The sequence below is a fragment of the Solanum pennellii genome, chromosome 8 (genome assembly GCF_001406875.1).
Source record: "Solanum pennellii chromosome 8, SPENNV200".
NCBI lineage: Eukaryota > Viridiplantae > Streptophyta > Magnoliopsida > Solanales > Solanaceae > Solanum > Solanum pennellii.
The window spans coordinates 51,917,370-51,932,060 of NC_028644.1; positions in this window are offsets into that span (position 1 = coordinate 51,917,370).

Below are 14,691 nucleotides of genomic sequence, written 5' to 3' on the forward strand. Positions count from 1 at the left end.
ATATATTTATATTTGGTCTTAGTTAGAAATATATTAGCTCTTTTGTGTACTCATCAGACTTATGGGGTCCATTTGAGATATTTTCCTTTCAATTGTGCATGAGTGTACCTACTGGGTTAATGGCGGTCCAATTAGGTTATAGTTAATAATTTTGCTTTTCCGCTCCGTGTTAGATTACTGAGGCATATAGTTAGGCTTATCGATATTATTCCTTCCTTCTGCCTCTTAGTTATTGTTTTACTTATCACTTTTCTTTATGTATCTACTTTCCAGGTTCACTCTACTTATTATGTCTACTGGATATCCATTGTTTTAGAATTGATGATGCACCATGCATCTATTTTCCTTGATGTATATTTGAGCGCTAGTCGATGACGGTGATCTTGTGCATCAGTAGGGACATTTGATGATTGAGGGTGAGCTGATGACGTTCTAGTTTGGTTCATATCCATCTGTATATTGCTTTTGGCTAGTCTTTTGTGTTTGAGACAAGTTTGTGCATATTTTGGAGTCTATACTCGATTTTCTAGTAGTTTTGTACCATCGTCCACCACATTATGGGATTGGATCATGTATTATCATATATATTTATGTCCTTTTCTCTTTTTCACTGTTTATTTTTTCTTTTATGTTGTTATTTCCACTGATTTTAAGGTTTCTACCCGCTAGAGTTTGTTACTTGTTGTTCGGGGTGTTAGGATTGTTTCTTTCCTTATTTGAAGTTTATTTTTTTTTCCTTAAGAAAAGTCAAAGTATTATCATAAATACATGAACTTTTTTTGAAAGGAAAAATATAATTTCCTTTTAGGGAAAATTAGTAAACTGGTCCAAAAAAAAAACATATTTAGTAAAAATATTCATACTTTATAAATATTAGTAATAATGTCAAAAATGTCGTTATTTTAAAAAATTTATGTATCTAAATTTTCCTCCTATTTTATTTCCCCTTTTCAATTAATTCTATATATCTTTTTTTTTTAAAAAAAACAATCTCTCTCATTTTTATCTTTTTAAATTTTTAATTCTCTCTCCATTTAAATTTTTTTTCTTTCTCATGTTTATCTTTTCTGATTTTCCTCCAACATTCAAGTTGCCAATATTTTTCTATATTTTGGTTGTTTTTCTTTATCAAAAATTGTATCAACAAAAATCCCTTTGATTAAGGTATCCCCAATTTTTATCCTATTTTCAGATTTCTTTTCTGATTTTCTTTTTGTTTAAATCTTAAAAAAATGTTGTTTGTATTTCTCAATTTCCGTTATGGTTTACTCTCCAATGGCTGAATCCGAGAGGCTTACTAGAGGTATTCATCTTAATCAACCAATTTCTAGTGATTTTTCATCCTTTAATTTATTTATTACTCAACAAATAGTGTATAATGTATGGTCCGCTGCTAAAATGAGGGAAGTAAGTGGGTTAGAACATTTACAAGACTCATTGGTGTGCAAAACCTTCCTCGAATTTAGAACGCAAATGTAGAATCTTCGTCTACTCGTGAGGATCTTGAAAAAGACGACGAAGATCGGATAGTAGTCGAAGAATTTTCTATTAGTTTTTTTGTATTTATAGCTCTTTTTTAGAATTTATTATGTTTTCTCAATTTGTATTCAAATCACTATGTATACTATCAATATTTGTATTTATTAAAAATTTCATGTTGCATGGTTTATGAATTTTATATTTGTCCCTAATTTGTATTCATCCAAATGTATGTCAACTAGTTATGTATTTTATTTATAAGAAGAACAACTTTCTATTAGTTTATTTGTATTCCAATACAAATACAAGTAATATACATATTGGAATGAATACGACTTAGGTAAGGAAATAAGATTTTGAAAAGAAAAATAAATACACAGTTAAAAAATATATGAATACAAATGTATTTTTTAAATAACTACATATTTATTTGACATACATATTGGAATGAATACAAACTAACAAAGAAATGCAAGCTTCATTATACAAAATACAATATGAAAACTAGAATAGATACTACTACAAACGGTATACATATTGGAATAAATACAATTTAAGCAAGGATATAAAATTTTGAAAAATAAAACAAAAAGAAAAGTATGTCAAATACAGATAAAACTATAGGTGTTCAAGTTCTAATTAAAAAAAATATATTAATAGATAAAATTATAATGTATTATCATAAAGTTTCATAATAATAATTAGTGAGAATGAGATGTTATATTTTTTTATATGATTTTCATAACAATAATTAGTGAAAATTTGATATTTAAATTTTATAGATGCGGTACTTCTTTAATTCCGTGATTTTCATAATAATAATTAGTGAAAATTGAATATTTATTTTGGTTAATAAAAGTATTTAGAAACAAAAAAATGATTAAAAATTGGATATTGAATTATTTTAGAAAAATGGAGAAAAGAATGTTTTTTATAACATGATGAAAAAAAGAAGAAACAAATGAAAGTTGGTGTATTTTGGTAAATTGTAACTGATGATACTTTTAACATTTGTTCCTTTTTAAAAATAATTATCTCCCCTACATTCCTCTCAATCTGTTATATAAAAATTGTATTTTTCTCTAAGTAAAATAAATAATAAGAACATAAATACTACATAACAAACTTAAATTTTGATATTTTATTTAATATTGAAAGTGTTGTTAATGAACCCTCTGAAATGTTAAAATATTGACATTTTGAAAATTTTCCCCCTTTTTTGTAATTGAAATTTTTCTTTCATATTTGGTTTATTCTTTCCAATAGAGGGAAAGTTTGGAGATGTATAAATTGAAGATCTCTATTCTCATAACACAATAGTAACCACAATGTATAGTCATTTGAAGAGTTTTTGTTTATGGGGAGATTTATTTTCTCATCAGTTTTAATATATATTTTTTCTTTTATATTATTTTTCATATAATAATATTATGTTTTTTTTGAATATTTTTAATTATCTAATTTATTAACTCTATAATTTGCAAGTGTAAGCTTCCGCATGACGTCATATTCCCTTCACAATTCAACACCAGGCTATGAATTGACTTACCTATCAATGGGTTCTGGTAGATGCCATCACTGCGCAAAAGTCAAATTTGATCATGATGGACACCTTAGGGGTTCATTTGAGACATTCCAATATTCACCTAGGAGTTGCCTTCTCCCATTTTATCTCCTCTCTTCAACACTCACAAGCCCAAGGTAAGAGAATTCCTTCCTAGATTAAACTTAAGGAAAAATCACATCATATACACATTTAAGAGATAATATTATGGATTTTAAATCTACTCTTAAAAAACTCTTACTTATAACAGTTTATTTATGGATTATAACATATCAAATAAGTTTAACTTTATTTAAAAATCAATTAAAATTTAATTTATTAAATGATTAATCTTTTTATATTTTTATATTATTAATCATTAGGAAAAGGGTCAAAAACACCTCTCAACTCTGTTTTATTGGTTAACTATGCCCTTACAATTAAAGTAAAGTTAATTTTGCCTCTACCATTACTAATTTCACCATATATACCTCTCATTTGACGGAAAGCCCCAAATCAACTCAAATTAACTCAATTTCAATTGAAATTACCCGTTTTTCTCTTTTCAATCCAAATCCGATCCACTAAACCAAATGAATTATTACCAAATTAAAATCCCAACCCATCTCTGTAAGATTCTTTCATCTTCTTCATCTCTAATCCAAACCCAATTTTCTCTTTTTGTTTCTCATCTGTAAACAAATTCATGGTCCGGCTCCTCCAAATACATTCAACTCATTTTTGTTATCCATCCTAAAAAAAGGAACACTTTAAAGAAATATTTCTTAGCTTCCAACCTCAATACTACTTCTTCTTCTTCTTTCAGTTTCTCTTTTATTTCTCATTTTATTGTTTTTATTAGAATTTCTGAAATTGGTTTGATTCTTGATTTCTTCAATCAAACATCTCATAAATCAATAGCTCAAATCAATTTCCATGAAAGCTATGCAATAACTTTACTTGCTTGTTTTATCTTCGTCCTATTTTTTTTACATCCATTCCATATAATATTTCATTACTAACTAATTTGTCTTGTTCGGCAAATTAGTAGTCTCAAAGTATGACAATTATCCAGAGAAAAGCTAGAAAACATTTATTATTGAAGTTGCATTAGAGCAAAGAATACATGATCAATTCTGATACACTCAAGTTGTTTATTGCATAGAGTACAACAGCTCCATTGAGATTACCCAAATGTTAGCAAATTTCTCATTGTGCGCCTAGGACTTCAATCGCAAAAATTAGAACCGAGTTGGGCTGAATACCAACTTCTTCATCTTCTAATGTGGGTTTGGATTAGAGATGAAGGAGATGAAAAAATATTAGAGAGATGAGTTTGAGTTTTAATTTGGTATTGATTCATCTGATTTAGTGGGTCGAGTTTGGATTGAAAAGAGAAAATGGGGTAATTTTAATTAAAGTCGGTTAATTTGGATTAACTTGGAGTTTTCCGTTAAATGAGGGGTATATATGGTGAAATTAGTAACGGTAGGGGCAAAATTAACTTCACTTTAATGGTAAGGGCATAGTTAACCAATAAACAAAGTTGGGGGATATTTTTGACCTTTTTCCCTTAATTATTAATAGTTAATTAATTTAGATTGCAGTTCATTTTTTAAAATCAGTAATTATAAATTACATAAATTTAGGGATTTACATATATAAGAGTTCCTTGATTACAGTTTCACTCCAAACCACTCATTCACTTTAATCCCACCCCACGCCTATCCAATACTACATATCACCACCCACTTCTACACCTTTAGAATCATCCCTCCCATCCTATCACCACCCCCATTGCCCCACCTTCGCAATCGTTCCTCCCATTTCGTTTTTCATCATCATGTCGAAGAAAACGATAGTAACGCCTCGAAAGAGTTCTCGATTAGTTGAAGCAACTTCTACGAATGAAGTACATTCTCCAACATTCAACATATTGACTCAAACTCTGCCGCCAAAAAATGTTGAAAGTTCGGTAAAGGGTGATCCTCTCAATCAAAAAATCAAAAGGAGAAAAATAACGAAGCAAAGAAAATAGTAAGTCCTGCAAATCAAAAGGAAAAAAAGAGGAAGGGGAAACTATAGAAACTCATTCTGATTTGAATTCGAATTTCGTAAGTGAGATAAGAAAAAGACATATTATTGGTTGTAGTTGAAAGAAAATGATTTTTCTTTCAAATTTTTTTCATTGATTGTAGTTTGTGCACATGTCTATTTGTTGAATACATCAGTGATGGAAATTTTTATATGTGTTTCATTGATATCGATGAAAAGTACCATCTTCAAAGATATCACAATCATATGACATTATGGAAACAAAGAATGGTGATGGCGCGATCAGTGAGAGTGAAGTAAGTAGTACTGTTGCTAGCAAATTTGGTGGAACTCGCATGGCAAAAGAACATGCTCTGGATATCAGCAATTATCCCACACCAAGACCACAGAGAACAAATTAAGATAGTTGATTGCACCTAAGACTTATTAGAATTACAAGTTTTTTTAAACTTTTGGACGATAGTTTTGTGTTTGATACAATTTTAAGTCTTTGATGATATATAATATCCACTGTTTTCGTACGTGATTAATTTTTTTTTTACTTCATATTATAACACAAAAAAATAAAAATAAAAAAATGAACGAAGTTGGTATCTAACCTGTATAAATACCTTGAATAAATGATTATGCCAATGTAAAATAGTGATTACCTTGTAACAACCTCAATTACATCTTGTTTTAAATTTATTCAAGTTGGACACCTTATGTATGTCAAATTATTACTAATTTTAAATTATATTATCTTAACAAACGTGGATAAAATATTTTAAAGATGCATGAAGTTGGTATACAATTTGTATAAATACGGGAAGAAGTGAATGTGACAATCTAAAATAGCGATCGTTAAAGTTTACACCAACATTAATTAAATCTTGTTTTATTTTGATTTAGAGTAGGACACCAGTTGGATACTAAGTTAATACCGAATGTATACTAAATGGATATCATAATTACCTTATATAATTTTCACTAACATGAACAGTACCTTATACAATGGGTATGATTAATGAATGAATCTCGTATAAAACATGAACAACCTATCAAACACTTTGATGAAATGCATTTCATATCAATTCTGTATATATTTGGTATGCATTGGCTATAAATATCATTGGAAAAATACATGGTAAAAATAAAAAAAACATGAGTCTAAAAGGCAAAATAAAATAATATTTTTATCTACATAAATAAACTATCATTTTTATTGTGTAGGGTAATTTGAACATGTCTTCCTCTATGGTCCACTTGACAACATCTATTGCAAGTGACTTTAGACCTTTTGAATTTCATATCAGCAAACTCCTTCCAGCTTTCAAGTTGTGGTTTTCCTACTGTTCTTATTAGACCACTATAATTCATAGATAATCCCCTCCATCTGAAAATCAACATATTTTCGTATTTCATTAAAAAGATTAATAGTTAGTCTAACATAATACAAAACAATAATAAATATGTTGTATTTATATTAACTTTTTATATTAAGACAATACAAATTTCATCTACAACTTCATTCTACTCAAACAAAATTATATACACTCGTCATTACTTATTCAACCAATATCATTCAAAACACTATACTAGAATTCACACCATAAAACACATTTCATAAAAAAATAAAATTTCACATTTCATACCAACTTAATACACATTTCATACAAATCATCATACTTCTTACTCGTATGTTTTATACAATACTGAATACTTTTTCATACCAATATCATTCTTCTCACACAAATTTATAAACAATCATCATTACTTATTCATACCAATATCATTCCAAACAGTCTACCTAACTCCAAATCATAAAACACATTTTATAAAAAAAATAACATTTGACAGTTCATACCAACTTAATACATTTTTCATACAAATCATCATACTTCTTACTCATATTTTTTACATATAATTGAATACATTTTCATATCAATATCAATCCAATTAAACTATCAAATTCGTTCAAATCTATACATTTTATTTCTATTTTCAGAAGAAAATTAAAAAGTAATCCATATTATAATTTTAATCTGCGTACTAAATTCATCTCATTATTATTGTTATCAAATTAACTAAAGAAATATCAGCTTCATAAAAATGTTACAATAAATTTGATACTTCTTTTTCACAGATTTCATAACTTTACAACGATAATACTATTAATATTTCATACCCTAATACTCAAATCATTCATATATTAAGTCACTATTCACTAAATCATGATATAAACAGTATATAAGATAACAAAAAGAAAAAGAAAACGTACCAACAAAATCGTTTTACAAAAATTATTACGTATTATGAAAAAAATATTGTTTATACAAAAAACATCACAACTTAAATATAGTATACTTATAAAAATCACAAAATGTGATTTACAGTTTCATTGCTCTCTTTTTTTTTTCTACGCTTCAGTAACATACAAATACAAACAATAAAACATAAAGAATACTAACCTGAAGAATCCCATCTACCACCATATTTAATTAGTATAGATAAGAAACATTAAATCATAACAAAATGAAGATCTTTCAAAAAGAAAATTGAATTTACTCTTCAGTAGCAAGAATTCTGGGAAAAAACAAAGAGAGAAACTTTGAAGAAAATGAATAAAATTTAATTTTTTAAAAAATTAATTTTAACATATTAGAGTGAATTAAGGAAAAAAAATATTCCTAATTATTTTGAATCTCGTAAGTTTTTGTTAATTAAAAATTATCATTAATAAATTCAAAATTAATAAATACGCTTTTATCCTTTTTTTTCTTCAAAAACAATTTATTTTCCTTTTTATCTTTTTATTTTTTTCAAAACGGATTTTTACAATTACTAAAATCTTTTTTTATTCATATTACAACCTGAAATTTTTATTGTTACAACTTAAAAATTTTATTCTACTGCTATAACTTAAAAATATTAATATAATAAATGTCATTTATAAAATTTTCACCAAACTTAATTCACAATAGGAGATTATGAAATCTCACCTTGTTGTGTTTGAATATGACTTTACTATTATTACATTTTGAGTAGATAGTTGATAAATATTATGACATATTTGGCGATATTAGGTTGGCTATGTTGTTGATTTTTCAAGAGAGTAATTTTCTGGATAATCCCAAAAATAAGAGTAATTTATCCGATTTTTTGTAAATTTTCATTAAGCCTTACCTTTTAATTCTATTCCTAAGCACTCATCAGGGTCTTAAATTAGTATAAATGCTACTCATTTGATTTATGATTTCATGCTTACAAAAGAATCAAATGTGTAACAACTTCAGTTTCACAATACAAAGAATCAAATATTATAATCATTAAATTCAAAGTTATAATGAAAAATGAAATTAACCACGAAAATTATTGTAGAAGATAACTAGAAGGGAGATGAGAAACATAGATTTAAAGAAAGGGAATGAGAGGACTAGACATTTTTCTCAACAACTTGCATAATCCCTAAATTACATTCCATCAACCTTTTTGATGGAACTATTCTCCCACCCGCTTTTCAAATCAGATTCCAAATTAACCTGACTCTATTACTTGTTCTCGATCCAATAACACTTGTCAGCCCAATCCACATTGGGCTGGACTTGGTTCATAATAAAATAACTTAATATATTTTCTTCAACAATTAGGTATTTGTCTTATTTATAAATGCATATTAGGTTGATTTGTTTGGTCAGAATTAAGACATTGAATGCCAATTTGTCTCACTAAGAATATGGGACGTAACAAATTGAATTTCATTGAATTGTTTGTCTTAAATTAAAATAAGTAGAGCTATGTAATTAAGTAATCAAAATATTTTACCTAATTCTTAAGATTTTATTCCTTCTATTTGGTTATATATATTTTAAAAAAATATATCATCAAATATTGTGATTGATAGGTAAGTATTCCTGCAATTTTAATTAGAGGCTTCGATTTGAATTCTGAAAATATAACTGTTATTAGTTAAGCACATTTTACTTCAAAGTAAGTTTTTCAATATAACCAACAAGAATTGTGGTAAAATGGTAAGTATTCTTTCATCCTTAACCAAGAAGGTCCTAGGTCAAGTCCCCTTGGGTGCGGGGTCGCCTTTGTTAGGGAGCCCGTTACCCTCAATGTAGGATTTCCCGACGCAAATTTGAATTTAGTCAAGCTCCAATGTAGATATCGAACACCAAATGAAAATTAAAAAAAATCATATAAATTAAAATTAATTGAGCCATAAAATTAATATCAAATATCAAAAAATAGATTTTATTTTTTTTATCCTTCATGTACAAGAAAGTGATTTTCACTTTGTTTCTAGATAATGACTCTGTCATATCTAAACACTCCCTCTATTCCATATTAGTTAATCATTATACTAAATATAGTTATTTTATATTAGTTATCACCTTACTAAATTAAGAAATCATTAATTATTATTTTTTATATCATCCTTGTAATGAATTTTTTTTAGAAGTGTTTACATTTATTTGTAAAATTTTCAAAAAGAAATATTTAAAGGGGTGAATTACTAAAATTGTTTTATTATATTTGAAGCATTATATAAAATAAAAAACGATAAACAAATATGAAATGAAAGAAAATATCAGTTTGAGGTGAAATTTAGGAGCACAAGAAAATGGTTAAGAGTAATGGAGGAGAGAGAAGTTAAAGACACAATTCTAATAAAATCTTATCTTAAGGTAATGAGATGTGGATTTGGATAAGCCTATTATGGCTAGCTAGTCCTTGCTCATTAACACATCAATATTTTTTTTACTCTTGAATTCCTATTCATTTTTTATTTCTTTGTAAGGGCGAAATTGATTTTATTTTAGTTTTGTAAAATTTTCTTTATTTTATATTAATGGTTCACGTTTTACTGTAATTATCAATAAAATAATAGTTTTACTAATTTAACCCTTAAGAAACCTTTTCAAAACTTTACAAACCTGTTTATATAAAAAAAAATAAACTAATTATAAAGGTGAAAGGTGAAAAAATCAATTAGTTGTACCTAAATTGTATAAATGAGTAACTAATTTGGAATAACTATTTATAATAAGGTGGAACACTACGATGACATAAAAAATTAAAATCAATTATTTTTAATAATGTGAACCACTAAAACAGAGCGGCCAGAATACCAAAAATCATATAAAGATTTTTTGTTATTATTACTTAGTTTTGATCTGGTCACTTGAACTGGATGTCATTAGCATTTGTGCTAATTAGAAATTTTGAATCAAAATTGAATTGTTACTGAAATTAGGAGATCAAAAACCAAAAGCAGCCACATTTTGTTTTGTTCAAATTATATATGTATATATAATTATGTCTTTCTAGCCATCAAAAAATATAGTACAATAGTTCTTCATTAATCAGAGGTTTAAGGTTTAAGTTGTGAGTATCAAAAAATCTTTGTAGGAAGAATGAGGCTTCACAATGCGCAATTAAAATCAACCAAATTTCAATATAAATATCAACCATCGAATATATGATAATTTTAAACCATCTAAGAGAGCTTCTATTTCAGCCATGGTATGATTTTGGGCCCTTGTGTTACGGTAAAATCCTATTACCCAGTTACCCTTATGATCCCTAATGACACCCCCAGTTCCACCAATGTTGCATTCCCTTAAAAAACATCCATCAGTGTTAAGTTTTAGGGTACCTTCTTGGGGAGGGATCCATTTTGTATTAATGAGATCTGAGGACTGGAGATTTTGGCACTGATTTAAGTACTGATGGTATTTTAACAAACTGTTTCTCACCTTTCCTGGTGGAAGAGAGGAATAGAATATGTTTTATAGATTCCTCTTCTCTCATACAGATGGTACATGTGTTATCAGATACCATGTTAATATGATATAGAAATGAGTTAGTTGAAAGTCTATTATGCGAACATAAACAGAGGAAGAATTTAATTTTATTTGGAATATTTTTTTCCAGATCCAATTAAACTGGTATGTTAACACAAGATTAGTAGTTTTGTGGACAGATTTAGTGGTAAAATAGCCATTTGAGTTTTTTGTCCAATAAGGTATATCGATATCTGAGGGATCGAAATTTAATATAATATTTTTAGCATTTTCTTTAACATCTGTTGAGATGTAAATATCTAGTACATCCCAATTCCAGTTATTGTTATCCCAAATGGATGAAATGATTGCAGTTTCATATTTCCGAGTAAGGAGACCCTGAATTAGATGTCTTAAAGGGGGGTTATTAGGTTTTTATCTATGGAACCAAAGGCTAATATTATTATCATTTTTTGGGATCCAGACAGTATTTTTCTCAGAAATTGAATTTCCCATGTTAATATTTTGCCAAATAAATAATTTTTTACTAGATGTTTTCTATTATACTTCATCTTCATGGTTTTCACCCAAAGATTAGAGGAATTTGTAAGAAATCTCCAAGCAAGGCTAGCCAGCATAGCTTCATTTTTTTCATGAGTTGATATTATCCCAAGGCCTCCATATTCTTTAGGAGAGGCTACAATTTGCCATGCTATATAGTAAATCTTCTTTTTATGATCTGTGGAACCCCAAATAAAATCCCTTTGAATTTTATCTATCATATCTTTATTTTTTTGGTAAACAAAAATATTGCATCGAATATGTTGGTATAGCATTAAGAATAGCTTGATCAAGTACTAGACGGCCAACATGTGTTAAAAGATTGATCTTCTAGGAAGAGAGTTTTTTTTCATATTATCTATAATATGTTGGAAATCTGCATGTTTTTGTTTACTATTAAGAATAGTTAAACCTAGATACTTTCCAAAATGTATGGAGGGGGAGATGTTGAAATATTGTTTAATAAGAAGTTTTGTATCTTCATTACAATATTTTGAGAAGATAGCTTTAGATTTTGTAGGATTAATTTTTTGTTCAGATAGTCGGGTAAAAATATTCATACATTTTTACATGGTATTAATAGAAATATTATCTGCTTGAGAGATGAGTGTGAGATCATCTCCGAAGAATAAATGTAATAGTAGAGGACCATTCTTACTAAAAGTTATTGATTTCCATAACAAAATATCGACTTGATAATTAATATACGATGACAGAAGTTCCATGCAAAGGATAAATATATATATGGAGACATGGGATTCCCTTGTCTTATGCCTCTAGAAGGGGAAAAGAACTCTGTACGAGTACCATTAACTAGTACAACTATGTTACTACTGGAGATGCAACTCAAAATAAGTTAAGAAATTTTTGGCGGAAATTTAAAATGGTCAAGGGTTCTTTTCACAAAAGACCATCAAGTCTATCAAAGGACTTTTCTAAGTCTAACTTAAGTATCAGGCAACCTTTATGACTCTTAGTATTCTTAATATGATTCATAATTTCTTATACTAAGATTGCACTATCGCAAGCTCTACGACCTTTCTAAAACTCGTTTGGACTGATCAAGTCATTTAGAAAGGGTTTGATTCTATTAGCTATAATTTTAGTAATCACTTTATAATTGTATTACATAACCCTATTGGTCTAAAGTTCTTTAGTAGATTTCATTTTTAAATTTGCAATAAGACAAAGATAAGTCTTATTTAATTCTTCAGGCATAACTTGAGTTTTGAATATCATGACAACATTTGAGAACTGATTTCTTCACAGTATGCCAATGTTTCTAAAAAAGATTCGGATGAAGACCATCCGGGCCCGGGGCTTTGAATGGTTCACCAGAAAAAAGAGCTTTAACTACTTCTATATGTGATAATGGTCCATCTAAGGGAGAAAGGTCTATTTTATGGATGCTTGGAGTTGCTCTCTTAATATCTCCCCAGTAGGTAATTGTATGACCCGTGGTAAAACACAAATTATAATAAGAGTAGGTATATTCTACTATTTTTTTCTTACTAGTTATCCATTCATCATTCTCATCTTTAAAGAAAGAGATATTATTATGTCTCCTCCTATTTAGTACTGAAATATAATAAAAACTAGTATTTGCATATCATCCTTTATCCAATTAATTCTTGATCGAAGTCTCCAATAATCTTTTTCTAGTTTTAGTATATTATTATATTCTCTATTCAACGTCATTTCTAAATTTTGAAGATAGTAACTGGTTTGATAGGAGGGGAAATTTTGTATACCTCCCAGTCTGGCTAGAATATTTCGTTTCTTTTTAAAAATATTACCAAAAATATTTCTTCTCTAAAGCTTTACTTCTTTCTCAATAGAGGATGATGCATTACCAAACTCTTTGTTACTCCAACATTTTTCTACTAAATTTTTGAAATTTGGATGCTCTAACCAGAATTTTTTTAATCTAAATGTTTTAAACTGATTTTCTAAGGATGGTTTAACAAGTGTTATAAGCAGAGGGTTATGATCAGAATGAGTCTTTGGGCATTTGGATATTTTTCGATCCATTCTTTATTAGCAAAAGCTCGATCAATTCTTTCAAAAATAAGAGCATTTCTTTCTCTCCTATGATTAGACCAAGTATATTTACATCCTTTAAATTCTAGATTAATAAAGTCGCAATTATTCAGACAACTCCAAAAATTGTTACTTCTCCTAGAATTTATTTTCCTTCCACCCCATTTATCTTGTTGATTAAGGATTTCATTAAAGTCCCCCGCAGTAAGTCAAGGACCATTCAGACAGGTTTTCATATTTTCTAATTTTTTCCATAAAATATTTCTTTTATATATATCTGTACTTGCATAAATTGCCGAAAAATACCAAGAAAAGTTTGTAGGAAATACCTGAATCATTGCATGCAATTCCTGATCATCTTTTTTCTTCAAGGTTACATTAACCATGTTAGCCCACATTATCACGATTCCACCAGATCTACCTTGAGCAGGAATCTCAATGTAGTCATCAAAATTAAATTCACATTTTAGATTATTATGATCATCCATCTTAGTCTCAAGTAGTGCCACACAACAAGGGTTATGATTACGAATAAGCTCTCTAAATTTTCTTTTAAAGTTTTCATTATTTACTCCCCTAGTGTTCCAGACCATGAAGCTAGTTTGATGCATCATTGGATTGTGAGTTATCTGAGGATTCTGGATCTCTTCGCTGTCCAAATTTGGGACTTGAGATACCCTCATAGTTGGGGTCATAATCACCACATGTTTTGCCAAGTCCTTGTTCATTGGTGGCCTTAGTACAAAAGAGCATTTCTTTAGATTCATTTGACAATTGTGAATGTATTTTTTGTCCTCGTTTTCTGGAAAAACTTGCATGTGCAAGATTTGATATTTCAATGTTCTTGTTAGAATCTCGCTTGATTCTTGGGGGCTCGCAGTAGGGGGAGGGTAGTCTGTTGGAACTATGCCATGAGGCATCATAGGGATTATTATTGGACGTCCTTGTCATGGAAAGAGAAGTGGATTGGCACTCATCGGTTCCGGCGGAGTGAAGAAAGGAGTTTGCACTAGATTGTGCATGTTGCGAAATGGATCTAGATGATGTGGTAAGTTCCATAGAGTTTGAATTGTTTGTATGAAACCGGAGCAAGATTAGGAGGTATCGTGACCTAAAGCAACACTTTTGGTGGAGTAGAATGAAGCGCGACATTGTTGATTTTGTTGCCAAATGTCCAAATTGTCAACAAGTAAAGTATGAACACCAGAGGCCCGGAGGAACACTTCAGAGAATGCCCATTCC